This window comes from Physeter macrocephalus, chromosome 5 (genome assembly GCF_002837175.3).
Source record: "Physeter macrocephalus isolate SW-GA chromosome 5, ASM283717v5, whole genome shotgun sequence".
In the NCBI taxonomy this organism is placed as follows: Eukaryota; Metazoa; Chordata; class Mammalia; order Artiodactyla; family Physeteridae; genus Physeter; species Physeter macrocephalus.
Genome location: NC_041218.1, coordinates 54,593,327 through 54,612,555, shown reverse-complemented (window position 1 = coordinate 54,612,555; position 19,229 = coordinate 54,593,327). Strand labels below are relative to the sequence as shown.

General features: G+C 37.3%; 1 protein-coding gene across 1 annotated transcript in view; it reads right to left on the bottom strand.

The window, feature by feature from the left end:
* ZNF804B (zinc finger protein 804B) overlaps positions 1–19,229 on the bottom strand; it is a 490,199-nt gene that overhangs the window by 13,101 nt on the left and 457,869 nt on the right. The gene's annotated exons all lie outside the window — the stretch shown is intronic.

Here is a 19,229-nt window from a genome sequence, read left to right as displayed (position 1 = left end):
AATGACATATCATAGTGATAGGTCTTATTCTATGCATGAAATAATATAATAACAATTGAAGGTAGACTGTGATAAGTTAAAGAAATATACTATATATCCTACAGCAACCATTTAAATAACAAAACAATGTGTTTCAGCCAATACGACACAAAAGAAGATAAAAGAAAATAATTAAAGTTACTCAATCCGAAAGAAGGTATAAATAAGTAAAAAGGAAATTAAAATAGATGGGACAATTATAAAACAAATAGCAATATCACAAAATCTAAACATATCACTAACCACATTAAATGTAAATGGTCTAAACACTGGAATTAAGAGGTACAGAATGATAATTTCAATTAAAAAAGCAAGATCAACTATACATTAACTATAAAAACAAACTTCAAAATAAAGACATGATGAGTTAAAAGAAAAAACTGTAAAGAGATATATCATATCAACACTAGTCAAAAAAAGATGGAGGGGAGGACCTTCAAGATGGTGGAGGAGTAAGATGTAGAGATCACCTTCCTCCCCACAAATACATCAAAAATACATCTACATGTGGAACAACTCCTACGGAACACCTACTGAACGCTGGCAGAAGACCTCAGACTTCCTAAAAGGCAAGAAACTCCCCACGTACCTCGGTAGAGTAAAAGAAAAAAGAAAAAACAGAGACAAAAGAATAGGGATGGGACCTGCACTTCTCGGAGGGAGCTGTGAAGGAGGAAAAGTTTCCACACACTAGGAAGCCCCTTCATTGGCAGAGATGGGGGTGGGCGGGGGGAAGCTTCAGAGCCACAGAGGAGAGCACAGCAACAGGGGTGCAGGGGCAAAGCAGAGAGATTCCTGCATCGAGGATTGCTGTTGACCAGCACCCACCAGACTGAGAGGCTTGTCTGCTCACCCACTGAGGTGAGTAGGGGCTGGGAGCTGAGGTTGGGCTCCAGAGGTCAGATCCCAGGGAGAGGACTGGGGCTGGCTGCGTGAACACAGCCTGAAGGGGCTAGTGCACCAAAGCTAGCCAGGACAAAGTCTGGGAAAAAGTCTGGAACTGCCTAAGAGACAGAAGACCATTGTTTCTGCATGCGCGAGGAAAGGGGATTCAGAGCACTGCCAAAATGAGCTCCAGAGATGGGCCTAAGCCACGGCTATCAGCACAGACAGCAGAGATGGGCATGAAATGCTAAGGCTGCTTCTGCAGCCACCAAGAAGCCTGTGTGCAAGCACAGGTCACTATCCACACCTCCCCTGCTGGGAGCCTGTGCAGCCCACCACTGCCAGGGTCCTGTGATCCAGGGACAACTTCCCCAGGAGAACACACGCGTGCCTCAGGCTGTTGCAACGTCACGCAGGCCTCTGCCGCTGCAGGCTTGCCCCGCATTCTGTACCCCTCCCTCCCCCTGGCCTGAGTGAGCCACAGCCTCCTAATCAGCCACTCCTTTAACCCTCTCCTGTCTGGGTGAAGAACAGATGCCACAGGGGGACCTATATGCAGAGGCAGGGCCAACTCCAAAGCTGAACTCCGTGAGCTGTACGAACAAAGAAGGGAAAAAGAAATTTCTCCAAGCAGCCTCAGGAGCAGCAGATTAAACCTCCACAAACAACTTGACGTACCCTGCATCTGTGGAATACCTGAATAGACGATGAATCATCCCAAAATTGAGGCAGTGGACATAGGGAGCAACTGTAGACTTGGGGTTTGCTTTCTGCATCTAATCTGTTTCTGGTTTTATTTTTTATCTTAGTTTAGTAAACTTATTATCATTGGTAGATTTATTTATTGATTTGGTTCTCTCTTTCTTTTTTTAAATATATATATTTTTTTCTTTTTCTCTTTTTCTGTGTGTATGTGTATGCTTCTTTGTGTGATTTTGTGCATATAGCTATGCTTTGACCATTTGTCCTAGGGTTCTGTCTGTCCGTTTTTTGTTTTCTTTTTTCTTTTTTTACTATACATTTTAGTGCTTGTTACCCTTGGTGGTTTGGCTTATTGGTTTGGTAACTCTCTTCTTTCTTTCTTTATTACTGTTTTAGATTTAATAATTTTTTTTTAGTTTTTATTTTAATAACTTTAAATATCTTACTTTTTTCTTTCTTTCTTTTTCTTCCCCCCCTTTTCTTCTGAGCTGTGTGAATGACAGGGTCTTGGTGCTCTGGCAGGGTGTGAGGCATGAGCCTCTTAGGTAGGGCAGCCAAGTTCAGGACATTGGACCACCAGAGACCTCCCGGCTACACATAATATCAATCAGTGAGAGTGCTCCCAGTGATTTCCATCTCGACGCTGAGACCCAGCTCCACTCAATGACCAGCAAGCTCCAGTGCAGGACACCCCATGCCAAAAAACTAGCAAGACAAGAACACAACCCTACCCATTAGCAGAAAGGCTGCCTAAAATCAAAATAAGTACACAGACACACAAAAGCACACCTCCAGACACAGTCCTCCCCACCAGAAAGACAAGGTCCAGACTCATCTACCAGAACACAGGTACCACTCTGCTCCACCAGGAAGGCTACACAACCCACTGACCCATCCTTACCCACTGGGAGCAGACACCAAAAACAATGGGAACTACGAACCTGCAGCCTGCAAAAAGGAGACCCCAAACACAGTAAGTTATGCAAAATGAGAAGACAGAGAAATACATAGCACATGAAGGAGCAAGGTAAAAACCTACCAGACCAAACAAATGAAGAGGAAACAGTCAGTCTACCTGAAAAAGAATTCAGAGTAATGATAGTAAACATGTTCCAAAATCTTGGAAATAGAATGCAGAAAATACAAGAAACGTTTAACAAGGACCTAGAAGAACTAAAGAGCAAACAAACAATGATGAACAACAAAATTAATGAAATTAAAAATTCTCTGGAAGGAAACAATAGCAGAATAACTGAGGCAAAGAACGGATAAGTGACCTAGAAGATAAAATAGTGGAAATAACTCTGACGGAGCAGAATAAAGAAAAAGGAAACAAAAGAATTGAGGACAGGCTCAGAGATGTCTGGGACAACACTAAATGCACCAACATTCAAATTATAGGTGTCCCAAGAGAAGAAGAGAAAAAGAAAGGGACTGAGAAAATATTTGAAGAGACTATAATTGAAAACTTCCCTAAAATGGGAAAGGAAATAGTCAATCAAATCCAGGAAGCACAAGAGTCGTATACAGGATAAATCCAAGGAGAAACACGCCAAGACACATATTAATCAAACTATCAAAAATTACATACAAAGAAAAAATATTAAAAGCAGCAAGGGAAAAGCAACAAATAACATACAAGGGAATCCCCATAAGGTTAACAGCTGACCTTTCAGCAGAAACTCTGCAAGCCAGAAGGGAGTGGCAGGACATATTTAAAGTGATGAAAGGGAAGAAATTACAAACAAGATTACCCAACCCAGCAAGGATCTCATTTAGGATCCATGGAAAAAGTAAAATCTTTACAGACAAGCAAAAGCTAAGAGAATTCAGCACCATCAAACCAACTTTACAACAAATGCTAAAGGAACTGCTATAGGCAAGAAACACAAGGAAAAGACCTACAAAAACAAACACAAAACAATTAAGAAAATGGTAATAGAAACATACATATCAATAACTACCTTAAATGTAAATGGATTAAATGCTCCAACCAAAAGACATAGACTGGCTGAATGGATACAAAAACAAGACATGTATATATGCTGTCTACAAGAGACCCACTTCAGACCTGGGGACACATACAGACTGAAAATGAGCGGAAGGAAAAAGATATGTCATTCAAATGGAAATCAAAAGAAAGCTGGAGTAGCAATTCTCATATCAGACAAAATAGACTTTAAAATAAAGACTACTACAAGAGACAAAGAAGGACACTACATAATGAACAAGGGATCAATCAAAGAAGAAGATATAACAATTGAAATTTTTATGCACCCAACATAGGAGCACCTCAATACATAAGGCAAATGCTAACAGCCATAAAAGGGGAAATCGACAGTAACACAATCATAGTAGGGGACTTTAACACCCCAATTTCACCAATGGACAGATCATCCAAAATGAAAATAAAGAAAGAAACATAAGGTTTAAATGATACATTAAATAAAATGGACTTAATTGATATTTATGGGACAATTCTATCCAAAAAAAACAGAATACACTTTCTTCTCAAGTGCTCATGGAACATTCTCAAGGATAGATCATATCTTGGATTACAAATCGAGCCTTGGGAAATTTAAGAAAACTGAAATCATATGAAGACTCTTTTCTGACCACAATGCTGTGAGACTACATATCAATTACAGGAAAAAATCTGTAAAAAATACAAAAACATGGATGCTAAACAATACACTACTAAATAACCAAGAGATCACTGAAGAAATCAAAGAGGAAATTAAAAAATACCTGGAAACAAATGACAATGAAAACATGACGACCCAAAACCTATGGGATGCAGCAAAAGCAGTTCTAAGAGGGAAGTTTACAGCAATACAATCTTACCTCAAGAAACAAGAAAAATGTCAAATATACAACCTAACCTTACACCTAAAGCATTTAGAGAAAGAATAACAAAAAAACCCCAAAGTTAGCAGAATGAAAGAAATCATAATGATCAGATCAGAAATAAAAGAAAAATAAATAAAGGAAACGAGAGCAAAGATCAATAAAACTAAAAGCTGGTTCTTTGAGAAGATAAACAAAATGGATAAACCATTAGCCAGACTCATCAAGAAAAAAAGGGAGAAGACTCAAAATAATAGAACTGGAAATAAAAAAGGAGAGGTAACAACTGACACTGCAGATATACAAAGGATCATGAGAGATTACTACAAGCAACTGTATGCCAATAAAATCAACAACCTGGAAGAAATGGACAAATTCTTAGAAAAGGACAACCTTCCGAGACTGAACTAGGAAGAAACAGAAAATATAAACTGACCAATCACAAGCACTGAAATTGAGACTGTGATTAAAAATCATCTGACAGGGCTTCCCTGGTGGCGCAGCGGTTGCGCGTCTGCCTGCCGATGCAGGGGAACCGGGTTTGCGCCCCGGTCTGGGAGGATCCCACATGCCGCAGAGCGGCTGGGCCCGTGAGCCTGCACGTCCGGAGCCTGTCCTCCGCAACGGGAGAGGCCACAGCAGCGGGAGGCCCGCATACCACAAAAAAAAAAAAAAAAAAAAAAAAAAAAAAAAATCATCTGACAAACAAAAGCCCAGGATCAGATAGCTTCACAGGCGAATTCTATCAAACATTTAAAGAACAGTGAATACCTATCCTCAAACTCTTCCAAAATATAGCAGAGGGAGGAACACTCCCAAACTCATTCTACGAGGCCACCATCACCCTGATACAAAAACCAGACAATGATGTCACAAGAAAAGAAAACTACAGGCCAATATCAATGATGAACATAGATGTGAAAATCCTCACCAAAATACTAGCAAACAGAATCCAACAGCACATTAAAACGATCATACACTATGATCAAGTGGGGCTTATCCCAGGAATGCAAGGATTCTTCAATATACACAAATCAATGAGTGTGCTATACCATATTAAAAAACTGAAGGAGAAAAACCATGATCATCTCAATAGATGCAGAAAAAGATTTCAACAAAATTCAACACCCATTTATGATTAAAAACCCTCCAGAAAGTAGGCATAGAGGGACTCACCACTCTTATTCAACATAGTTTTGGAAGTTCTAGCCACAGCAATCAGAGAAGAAAAAGAAATAAAAGGAATCCAAATAGGAAAAGAGGAAGTAAAACTGTCACTGTTTGCAGATGACATGATAGTATACATACAGAATCCTAAAGACACTACCAGAAAACTACTAGAGCTAATCAATGAATTTGGTAAAGTAGCAGGATACAAAATTAATGCACAGAAATCTCTTGCGTTCCTATACACTAATGATGAAAAATCTGACAGAAATTAAGGAAACCCTTCCATTTACCACTGCAGCAAAAAGAATAAAATACCTAGGAATAAACCTACCTAAGGAGACAAAAGACCTGTGTGCAGAAAACTGTAAGACACTGAAAAAAAAAATAGAGATGATACAAACAGATGGAGAGATATACCATGTTCTTGGGTTGGAAGAATCAACATTGTGAAAATGACTGTACTATCAAAGCAATCTACATATTCAATGTAATCCCTATCAAACTACAAATGGCATTTTTCACAGAACTAGAACAATAAAATTTCACAGTTTGTATGCAAACACAAAAGACCCCAAATAGCCAAATCAATCTTGAGAAAGAAAAACGGAGCTGCAGGAATCAGGCTCCCTGTCTCCCGACTATACTACAAAGCTACAGTAATCAAGACAGTATGGTCCTGGCACAAAAACAGAAATATAGATCAATGGAACAGGATAGAAAGCCCAGAGATAAACCCACACACATATGGTCACCTTATCTTTGATAAAGGAGGCAAGCATATACAATGGAGAGAAGATAGCCTGTTCAAAATTGATGCTGGAAAAACTGGACAGCTACATGTAAAAGAATGAAATTAGAACACTCCGTAACACCATACACAAAAATAAACTCATAATGGATTAAAGACCTAAATGGAAGGCCAGACACTATAAAACTCTTAGAGGAAAACATAGGCAGAACACTCTATGACATAAATTACAGCAAGATCCTTTTTGACCCACCTCCTAGAGAAATGGAAATAAAAACAAAAATAAACAAATGGGACCTATTGAAACTTAAAAGCTTTTGCACAGCAAAGGAAACCATAAACAAGGTGAAAAGACAGCCCTCAGAATTGGAGAAAATATTTGCAAATGAAGCAACTGACAAAGCATTAATCTCCAAAATATACAAGCAGTTCATGCAGGCAGCTCAATATCAAAAAAACAAACCACCAATCCAAAAATGTGCAGAAGACCTAAACAGACATTTCTTCATAGAAGATATACAGATTGCCAACATACACATGAAAGGATGCTCAACATCACTAATCATTAGAGAAATGCAAATCAAAACTACAATGAGGTATCACCTCACATCAGTCATAATGGCCATCATCAAAAATCTGCAAACAATAAATGCTGGAGAGGGTGTGGAGAAAATGGAACCCTCTTGCACTTTTGGTAGGAATGTAAATTCATACAGCCACTGTGGAGAACAGCATGGAGGTTCCTCAAAAAACTAAAAATAGAACTACCATACAACCCAGCAATCCCACTACTGGGCATATACCCTGAGAAAACCATAATTCTAAAAAAGTCATGTATCACAATGTTCATTGCAGCTCTATTTACAATAGCCAGGACGTGGAAGCAACCTAAGTGTCCATCGACAGATGAATGGATAAAGAAGATGTGGCACATATATACAATGGAATATTACTCAGCCATAAAAGGAAACGAAATTGAGTTATTTGTAGTGAGGTGGATGGACCTAGAGTCTGTCATACAGAGTGAAGTAAGTCAGAAAGAGAGAAAGAAATACCATATACTAACACATATATATGGAATCTAAAAAAAAAAAAAATTTTTTTTCTGAAGAACCTAGGGGCAGGACAGGAATAAAGAGGCAGATGTACAGAATGGATTTGAGGACACGGGGAGGGGGAAGGGTAAGCTAGGACTAAGTGAGAGAGTGGTATGGACTTATATACACTACCAAGTGTAAAATAGATAGCTAGTGGGAAGCAGGCACGTAGCACAGGGAGATCAGCTCGGTACTTTGTGTGCACCTAGAGGGGTGGGCTAGGGAGGGTGGGAGAGAGATGCAAGAAGGAAGAGATATGGAGATATATATATATATATATATATATATATATATATATGTATAGCTGATTCACTTTGTTATACAGCAGAAAGTAACACACCATTGTAAAGCAATTTTACTCCAATAAATATGTCAAAAAAAAACAAAGATGGAGGGGCTCTATCACTATGAAACAGAATAGATTTTAGCGCAAAGATATACTGCTAGGAATAAGAAAGTGTATTTCATCATATGATGAAGTAAATTAATCAGGTTAACAAATAAGTGTAAATGTTTATGCACCTAATAACATAGCTTCAAAATACACAAAGAAAAAGTGGATAAAACTACAAGGAGAAAAGTTAAATCCACAATTATAATAGGAGTTTTCAATGCCCCTCCACAAAGCTACAACAAAATGTTAATTGCCAATACAATATTTCTGTAACAGGTTACTTCAAGGGGACCATGCCTGTTATAAAAGACCCTTCCAGGAGCTGATTTGTCTATTGAAACGAGGACCTTTTGATACTGGACAGTTAAGGAGGATTTCCAAGAATCCAGAGGTCAAATTTTGCCAGGAAGATCATTTAGTTTGGATTTTCCCAAGTTTCTATTTTTCTTCCCCTTTTCTGATAAAAATTCATTTATTCAAGCAATGGTACATTATAATTATCAGTAATATTACTCAATTTAAAGAACAAAAACTTTTGGACAAAAACAAAAGTTTTTTGTGGGTATATAGTAAGTCAGCTCTTAATGAGATCAGATCTAGACAAGGAATAACTGCTCCCTCACACATTTACAAAGAAATACAGACGCTCAGTAATAAGTTGCATAGCTGTAGGAACTCAGAGTGAATGCTTTAGAGCAGGTGAGAGTTTGAAACTCACTGTGAGGGGAAGTAAGGAAGACAGAAAGTAGCACCTAACAATACAGGGACTAAAACAGTGTCTGGTTTCCAGAGGCATTTGGATGGTAGACAACACCCTGTAGGGGTTAAGACAAGGATTCTGAAATCAGACCTGCATTTGTATCTTGTCTATGTCACTCACTAGTGTAATAGGGAAGAACAAATTTGACTCCATATTGGATCCATTTCTTTTACTTATTTTTTGGCCACACTGTAGCATGTGGGATCTTAGTTCCCTGACCAGGGATTGATCCCCGGCCCACAGCAGTGAAAGCCCAAGTCTTAACCACTGGACGGCCAGGGAATTCCTCCCATTTCTTTTACATTAACCTTTGTATTCTATTGTGTTTGCTACAAGTTAATCACTAAAGGGATGTTGCCTATAGCTTAAAATATCAAATGACCCATCTCTAGGAATCCTGCCTCCCATGCTTGAGTGTCAAGCTAAAATACCTTTGTTTAAACTCACAGGAAACATCCTGACCAGGCCCACCTGTGAATGGCTGCAGGAAAGAAGAAATTAACATATCCCTTCCAGAGTCTTGCAGGAGCCAGGAGATATTTGCAACAACTTATCGCCTTTTAAACTTTACCTCCTCCCCTCCCGCCTCTTTGTTCTGTAAAAAAAAAACTAGCACCCAAACCAGGGCAAGATCGTTCTTTGGGACACTAGACCACTATCTTCTGGTCTGCTGGCTTTTCAAATAAAGTCACTATTCCTTGTCCCAACAATTCTCGATTTATTGACCTGTCATGGGACGAGCAGTACAAGCTTGGATTCAGTAACACTAGCTCTGATACTTTAAGAAAGTTACTCAGTCTTCCCTAACTTCATTTACATTTGTAATTTGGCAAACTATCAGGATTTACCGTGTAGAGTTCTTCGGATTATTATTTGAGTTGGGAAAGGTAAAACACCTGATATACAGCACCTGATATACAGCAAATGCTCAATGAGTATGAGCTATTACCAATTTACAGGTAAGATTAACAGTTACATTTTATGGAACTGAACAAGGAACAGGGTGAACAAGAAGCCCGTGATTTAATTGGCAATGGGGAGCCATTAAGAGCATTTGACTCATATTCTTATTGAAAACAGAATGTTTGATTAGTTTTCATCTGGACGGTTTTACAAAATCTGTGGGTGGAGCCTTCTCTAAAGGAAAGGACAGAAAAAGTAAGCATGTTGGGTATATTCCTCACCCTTGTCTTGAATAATTTATAATGTTTAATGGAAATATGTGTAATTTTGGGGAATCAAAGATCATATGTCACTACTGAAGAAAATAATAAATTTTGGATTAAAGCATGATTTGTTGTCAAACCTTTCTTTGATAAAGTTTATCTGAAGCTTGCTGTTGGGTATTAATATTATCCAAAACAGAACTCAATCAGGAAATAGGGTAAAAGACTAGACATCTAGTATTTTCTAGAGGGAAATAGGGACATCTAGTTCATGTCCTTGTATTTGTAAAAGGAATTTAGGGGAAATGGCAAAGCAGATGGTCTTCATGGTCCTGAATGCAGGGTACCTGACATGGTCTTTGCCCAGGTCAGAAGCAATGGGATAAAGGACTGTCACAGAGGTCAAGGTGAAGAAGGAAAAGTAGTTCTCACGTATCTTCTGCAGCTTTCACAATGCTTTTTATTCTCTTTCAGCAACAAGCGAAATAAGGCTTATGGAAATATACTGGCTTAAATACATTTATGAAATATGTAGGACTTAATTTTTTTCTCAGGTTCATTTTAAAAGCACAAATTAAGCAATCTTTATTTCCCTACCTGCCAACCAGAATGCTTGGCACATGCATTGCAAGTGGAATTCAGCTATGAATAAAGAGGCAAATTGATCAGGGCACTGAGTCTCCATGTGTTTTGAATAGCAATACTCCCAATACTATTGCTTCCCAGTCAGAACAAGCCTGCGAACAGCATCCCACTCCAGTAACCACTCTCGTTCACCTTCACTGAAGCAGAACACACATGTGAAATGAATTTACGCAAGCGTATCTATCTGCTTTTTCCTCTCTGAAATAGAATAACTCCTTCCATCGCTGGGCTTTCATCCACAGATCCCAGGGCACTTTGCAGGCATTAATGTCTTTTCTTCACAGCAGAGCAAAACCCCAGTGCAAAAGGTCAAAATGATTACCCTCATTTTAGAGATGAAGAAACAAACGTATAGGAGGTTGAATGACTTGATCCACATCAAAGAAGAGGCCAAGAAAAGAACTGTGACCTGAAAACAGGATGTCTAATCTTCATTAACGTATGGAAAACTCAGAAGAGTTTATGTAAAAGTCTAGAAATTGACAATAGTTCCATTCTGTGAAATTAAAAGTCTATCCAGTTCTGAAGTATTGTTTATTGTTTCAAAATGTTTTGTACCAAAATGATTTCAAAGACATTTATAGATCATTAAACAATAATTGAGAACAGGAGTTGATATAATTTGAACAACAATATGATCAAGATATAAGAATTAAATTACATAAAAAGTATTATGTGCCAAAAGAATTCTCCATGTTGAAATGGGGCTTTCCTTATTTCCTGCTTTTCTGCATGCCATTATCTTTTCTGTGATCTGGTAGCTGTACAAACACAGATAGTGAAATAACCTAAAATATTTTTTTTAAGTCTCCCATGGTAGAAGCTGCAGTTCAGGCTACTGACCAGGAGGAGGTGCCTAGAATGAATGCATCTGAGTATAATCTCTAGATGGAATTCCCTGCTCCAAGGATCAATCGTGCCACAAGCAAGCTAAGAATGGCTGAGAAGAAATGAACCTGGGGCTGATACTCTGTCCCCATCCTCTTTACAAGTGCTAAGTTAAATACTTCACAACAGGATCTGAAGGATTCTTCCTATACATGCTGGAATATGAATTCCTAGTCTCTAAATCTAATTGCTGGTGGTCAGCCAACTGTGCTTTGACAATCAGGACCTGGAGATGCCTTACTGGGCTCATTTTTGGACTCTTGGATGGGCTGAGCCTGATGCTCAGGAGAGATATAGCCAAGCCTGAAGACACCACTGTCTAAGTGCTAGTTTGGGGATGTTTCTGGATTCTAGGACAACCTGCAAATGTGGTTCATGTAAAAGAAAATTTCTTACTAACTCAGAGTAGCCTGGGATACCTCCATGGCTTAGGGGGGAACATATACACAGGTGATTAAGGTATATGCCCCAAGCAAGTCACCAGACCATCCCCTTTCAAGGCCCAGGATTCCCTGAGAAGTCCTCAAAGGGCAAATGGATGGCTCTAGTGTTCCCATTATTTCTGAGAAGTTACCCAGATCCTTCCTTTCTCTAGCTATTATGGTCAGGATCCAAGTCAGCAGTGATACAAAGCACAGATTTTTATCTGGTTTTAACTGCAAGGTTTATTATTTTCTGCACCATGGCATAACCAAAGCTAAAGTTGGTAGTGCCTTTGTAAGCCATATTAAATCAGGCAAGAATATAGCCAATACTATGTCAATATCGATGATCTCTAGTGATTACTGTTGTGAAATGATTAACAGCATTACAAAGGAAGCACTTTGCTTTGATGATTAGAAATGGGAATTGCTTTTTAGACTGGTTTAGTAGAAGTCAAAGGGCTTTTAATCTTCACCCTTCTCCATGTTCATAGTGTGAGAAGAACACACCTGCCACATTAGAAAAATATTAATTCCCATGAGGTGTCTGCAGAGAGTATATTCAGGTTTGGAGAAGTCCACCACTTCTGGAATGAGCAAATGAAAATTCATTAATTAAAGATTATGTCTTGAGTCAATATTTGATTACACTAACACTTGGTTAACAAGGCTTCTGAAAAAATAATTTTGCCTTCTATCACAGTCTAGACCATGGAGAATAAGTTCAATGTGAGAAGCAAAAGAAAGACCAGGAAAATCCAGACAATTTTCCTCATGCAACAGAGTTTCAGAATTATTTCCGTAGAGAAAAAGTGGAAAGTGCCAGAATGTTTCATACATTCTTTATAGGTGAGTATGTAAATTACTTATAATTGTTCTTAAAAAGTATTATTCATGCCAAAAAATACTTAAATAAGTTTTACAAGTCTCTTTCTGAAATACTTCCAAATATCAAAATATAGAGTTAGAATGGGCATCAAAACAAACAGTTACGTGGATTTTTCTGCATGATGCTAATTTCTAACACTCCCAGTTACATGTGGAAAAGACTAAGGCCTTAAGGGAATCTTTCATTTATTTATTTTTAAAGATCAAGAGAATTAATCACATTCCTTGTGGGGACGTTCTAGGAAGCAAATGTTTTTGCACTAGGCCCTAGGAGTCTAAAAAAGAAATCTTAAGAGAATCCCATGGCCAGCCTCTGCCTTCCCGGAAGATTGCTTGGTTGCTGTCATGATGCCATCTGTATTTGGCAGGTTATTATCTGCTCTGCAGCTTTCTTTCCCAGCTGTGTGATGCCTTTATGGTCACCTCCTCCTCATTCAGTTCATAAAGAAATCTTGACCTAATGCACTCTGACCCAGCTCTCCAGCTGTTTCTTTAAGAGCAATTTCTTGTATTTCAGCACCATGTACAACCTAACATTATATTGATTTTTAAAAGCTCTTTCAGTTTCCACTTCATCCTCCCACTCTTTCATACCCTAGTTTAGGGTCAGCAATGCCTGCTGAGGCTATTGCAGGCAGAAGTAGTTAATCTGAACATACCTGCAAACTAAGATGGTCTTAGCGCAGAGAAAGTGTTCTTGAGATTTTCTCAATTCCTTACCTAAATGTCGTTCTGAAATAGAACTGTCTTTGAGAAGAAACTATTAAAATAGAGACAGGAACAGACATGAGAAATCAGTGAAATTAGACTCTGATATAAAATTGAATTTTGGATCATGTGACTCATACAATAAATAGAAATGATGTTTTAAAGCTAAAGATATCAGTTAGTAATGAGTTGAGCTATATGTATCAGAAACTTGGCTACAGTGACATAATCAAATGAGGTTTATTTTACTCTTAACCAAGAATCTATATTCAAGCATACCATGGTACTTATACTTTCTAAGGAAGTCCACAGCCCAATCTTCTTTCAGCTCTCAGTTTCTTGCAACTTTATCCTCCTGGTTGCAATATACCTGAGAAATATCAGGTATCAAAACTGCATTCCAAGTGGGAGGAAGGAAGAGATAAAGGCAAAAGCTGACTCTACAATTTTTACCTTAGAGACAATAGTTTTGTGGAAGCTGTGCCAAGTAGACTTCACTGGAATACGATTTGCTAGGGGGATGTCACATGCTACTGACATTTAAATAAGGGGTTTGGGAAATTCAGGTTTTTAGCTAGGCATGTGGCCATGCCTCAGATAAATCTGGATTTTGTCAGTAAGGAAAGAGGGTGGAATGGACCAGTGAGTAGGTAACCAGCAGCATCTGTCCTACTGAAGTTGCTAAATATGGCCAAAAGGAATGGGTGTAGTTAGTGTTCAATCAAGCACACTGCTTCTTTCAGGTATAAAATTCCCCTCTACAAGCTCTAAGCCACTGGGCTGCAAAACAGGATAGCGAGAAATTTCCACATTTTTTTATTCCACATCCTTACAGAAGCCTTAATTTAAAATTACTAATTCTCTCAAAAAGATTTGGAATTGATTTTCTACTTAGGTATGCAGTGTTGGAATTAGGAGTCAGTAAATTAAGGCCCATGGGTCAGATTTGGCCTTCAGCTCATTTTTGTCAATAAAGTATTATTGGAACACAGCCACACCCATTTCTTTACATCTCATCTCGGGTTACTTTAATGGCAGAGGTAAGTCCTTGCAACAGACCCTGTTCTCCACAAATTAAAAAATATTTACTATGTGACCCTTTCCAGAAAGTTTGCCAACCCCAGTGAGAGAAACAGCCCTGTTCTTTTTAGTTCAGGATGAGGGAGGTGTTAATTCCATATTTACACACCACATGAGATATTTTCCCAGTGAGAAACGGCCAGGTCAAGGAAAGCAGTAAAGAAGCACATAGTTTTGGGAAAAAGACACAACGGTATTTGGAGGAATATCCAATCTTATTTAACTGATAGTAATAGAAACTCCAGAATGCAGGACCTCCAGTGCTTATGGGATAACTTTTAGTACAGGCATTCCTCGGAGATACTGCAGGTTCAGTTCCAGACCATCACAATAAAGTGAATATCAAAATAAAGCAACTCACAATAATTTGTTTTGGTTTCCCAGCCCATATAAAAGTTATGTTTACACTCTACTGTACTCTATTAAGTGTGCAATAGCACTATGTCTTAAAAAATGCACAGACCTTAATTAAAAATACTTTGTTGCTAAAAAAAGGGTAAACGTTATCTGACAGTTTAGGGTTGCTACAAACCTTCAGTTTGTAAAAATACACAATATCTGCGAAGCAGCGCAATAAAACAAGATATGCCTGTATTCCTATTAAGATGTTGACTTAGTTTTAACATTCCCAACTTTCTTACAGGAAGTCTAACTGAATCAAGCCTGACTTTGTTAACAAATCAAGCCTTGAATATTCTCACTGAATAGAATCCCCCAGAACTACTTAAATGCACAATTAATTTTCAGAACGCAGCAGATTGAATCATCACTTATTTCAAGTGTTTCTCTGGCATTGTTCACAGAAAACAACATTAGGCAGATGTGAGATTCATGGTCTTTTCTATACTTTGCCTATCTTTGCCTGGAGGCAAAGAAAAGAAATAAGAAAAATATAGAGAGTTAAGTCAAGAGTGTTTGGACGTTCCCAAAACAAGGAGCATCGTTTCTGAGTAACACTAAAAAAGACTCACCGGTTTTGGGGTATTTTTGTTTGTTTGTTTTATGCAAGTGAAAATGATTAGTAGTCTTTTAAAATATTTTTATTCTGCTTTTGTTTTTCAAAAGTATAGCTCCATTTATTAAGTGCATTGTGGGAAATTATATCGCATGCCTCATTGCGAATTGCAAGAGTCTGGGAAACCAAGGCTGTAGCTGAGTATGTACTTGAGTAAAAGTGGATTTTAGGCAAAGGCTGTGCGAGCATCTTCTCTTTTAACTTAACTCTTGATTTCTTTACCTCCTGAAATAAACTAATTTTATTTATTTTTAGAGAGGAATTTTTTTTTCAAAATTTTCACTTCCTAGAGAATAAAAACAAATTTTTCTTTAAGTTCACTTTAGTTATTTTCACAATAGTTAGTGCTTCTTTCACAAGCAAATAATTTGATTGGCAGTGTATTCTTTGTGAAATTAAAATCATCTGAACAAAATTTTATCAACATCCATGGCTATTACTACTCAAAAATAACACTTTACATGTTCTTTCTTTTAGTGATTGCAAAAGCTTCTTAGAAAAGGAGTCCCAATGAATGTATTACAGCTAAGATCAAGCTTACACTTTAGTTCGAAATGGCAAGGTAATTCATAAACCTTAAACTTCTGAAACACTGAGTTTGTTTCAAAATTAGCTTTCTCAGGTTTTTCAGTAAATATTGATATGTAAGTAGAATATAAACATAAGTGTGCTTTTATACAAATGTATAACATTTGTATAACATTTGGCCAGGGTTTAAGTGACTTAAAATTTTGAGGAATGCTATTCACTATTTTTTAAATATTATTAAAACGAAGAATTAGTTATGTCTATACTTTTTCCAAAACTGTATTATTCACTGTGTGTTTTGTATCTCCAAATATGTTTATTACATAAAACGTCTAGGATGAAATGCAGAAGCACTAAGAAAGGCTACGTATATTCATTTTGACTTTTAAAAATAAAATAATCTCATTCATAAAGAAACATAATACGACCATCAAAGAGACTCCATTTTTCTCACCTTTCAAACTAACAAAGTCATTGTGTTTTATAATACCCAGTACTATTAGATACATGAGGAAACAGCACATTCATTCACTCTTGGTGTGGGTATAAAGTGATGCAATCCCTTCAGAAGGGAATTTGGCAACAGCAATTATATTTCTATAGGTACTATCCCACTGGCTCAGTAATTCCTTGTCTAGAATGCATCCCTCAGATAAATTTGCACAACTGAACAAAGGCTGTTTCTTGTAATAATATTGATGGAATTAAGTTTAGGAAAAAAAAAATTATCTAATTCTTGAGTCCTTGTTCGTAACCACTACTCAAATTGCTTGCGACAGCTTCTTTCTGGGAATGATATGCAAGTTATAACGATGGTCTATAAGCTGTATTGTTTTTATTCCTTAGTATGTAAGTATCTTCTTTACCCTTAGCTCTGAAATTAGCTGAATTAAAATTTGAAAAGAGAAAGTCTTTCACATCACTTCTGCTGTTTTTGTTGCCTTAAGAAATATTTGAGTCTAACGAATTCATCAAACTCAGTGCCTAAAGAATCTATAGCCTCCAAATTTTACCTTCTCAGTGTCAGAGCCACATAATATCACATCTTTTAATACTTCTATAAAATAAAATAATAAAATAAAATAGAATATCAGTTGAGATGAGGATGTTTTAAGCAACTAAAAATTAAAATTCACAATTGTGAGTCAAAGTACAGTGGAAATAAGGATTGCAAGACGTGGGTGGAATAAGAGAAGACAGAAATACAGGCAAGGTGGGACTCTTGGCCTTGGCAAAAATATCATTTTTTTTTCTTTTTTTTCTATTTCCTTCCTTATGAAGTATTTGACCTGTTTTCACATTTAAATCAAAAAATACTGTGAAAATACAACTATAATGGGATAAGATATTTAGTTAATGTGATTATGCAATTAACTGAAATTTGCAATTCAAGTAAAAAACATTTTCTTTGACATCTGAATTGGTTGTTGATTGGAGATAAATTATGCCTGGAAATGAAATCTGTTTAGATAACTCAGCTATCAACAGCTATTTAATGGTGCTCTTTATTTAACCCTTATTTCATTTAGACTATTTTTAATCAAATTTCCTAAACCTTATTAACTATGGTAATTCAAAACTTGGAAAATGGGCTTCCCTGGCGGCGCAGTGGTTGAGAGTCCACCTGCCGATGCAGGGGACACGGGTTCGTGCCCCGGTCTGGGAGGATCCCACGTGCCGCGGACAACAGTGAGAGGCCCGCGTACCACAAAAAAAAAAAAAACAAAAAACAACTTGGACAAAAAAATTATTAAATCTATTAGGAGTGATAAGTTCAGAAGGCCACACATTTCATTTTTCCTAAACAAAGCCATCTAACCGTTAGTTGATTTACAAATTATTAGAATAAATATGATCATTAAAAAGCACACATCAGTATTCAGGTATAAATAGGTATGAAACCATGAGTGAATCAATTTCTTATGAAGTTCAAATAGAAGTGGGCTGAAAAAAATCTCATCTTAAAAATTAATACCAGAAATAGGAAAATATGAATATATAAAATAATCTGCTGAAGTTTGAAGCCTTATTAGCAAAGGCCTTATTTTCCTTGGGAATATATAATATTTATATTTATCATACTTATTATAATGAAATATTGAAAATAACCCAGAAGTCCAACTATAGCAAATTGGTTAAATAAATTATGAAGACCATGTCTTTTTGCCAAATGTCCCTCTGTAACTCAACAGTCAATGGGGTCTTGGACTTAGGCTGGAAGTCTGTGCTTTAGAAAAAAAATCTATCAGCTGCCAGGCCCTTGGGGCTGACACTACAACTCATCCCTATAGCTGAGTGTTGGAAGGTTCTGCTGAAATACAATCACTGTAATCTGTTAAGAAACAACTCTGTCTGAAGGAAAACACTTTAAGGAGACTGAACATCAGTTCCTCTTTGATATTTTAGCTAGCAAACTTTCTCTTATGGACACACAGAAACACACACATATGCACATACACACCCTTTGTGTTTTCATTTTTACCATAAATATGCTTGTAATATAAAAGATTGCACTGGACAAGCTGAACAAGCAAGGAAGATTTTATTCAAGAGGATTGCAATAAAGGAGAGGGACTGTTTCAATAGGGAAGAGACACTGAATGTAACTCCACTGAACAAAAAGCAGGAGGCTTTTCAAAGGCTGGGATGTGCTAATGGAAAAGTATGAGAGAATAATCCGGGGAGGTCCATCAATGTGAGTAGGCCATCTGTGTTTATCAATTGTCCCTTACTGAAATTAGGCTTTCTTCCTCCCACAGAGACTGGGGCTCTCTCTCCTCCCATAATTACATTTCAAAGGTCTGACTCCCAGGTCTTAAGAAAGACATTTCTGGATTATAGAACCTTTACATCTCAAACTGACAGAGAAAAAATTTACAATTGCAAGTTTTCCAAAGGAAATCCTCTGAGAAAAGGGAGGTCAGGGGCCTATAGTGAGGAAGAAACCTGTCTAAAGTTAATAAATCTGAGGGGAGCATTAAGGCCATTTTGATCAGTAGAGAGTTTGGAAAATGCATTTGCACCACGTAGAAAGAATTAAAAATCTTCATTAACCTAATTTATTGGCAAAGATCCCTGTTAACATTTTGGTGTTTGCCCTTTCAAGGTTCATGAATCATTTCTTTATAAATATAAATTTTGTCCTTCATGAAGTTTTATAGTCTTTTCCAACCAATTCATAACAGAGCCATGAAAAAATCAGATGGAAATCTGTCTATAATGACTACAACAAAACAAGAACAACATC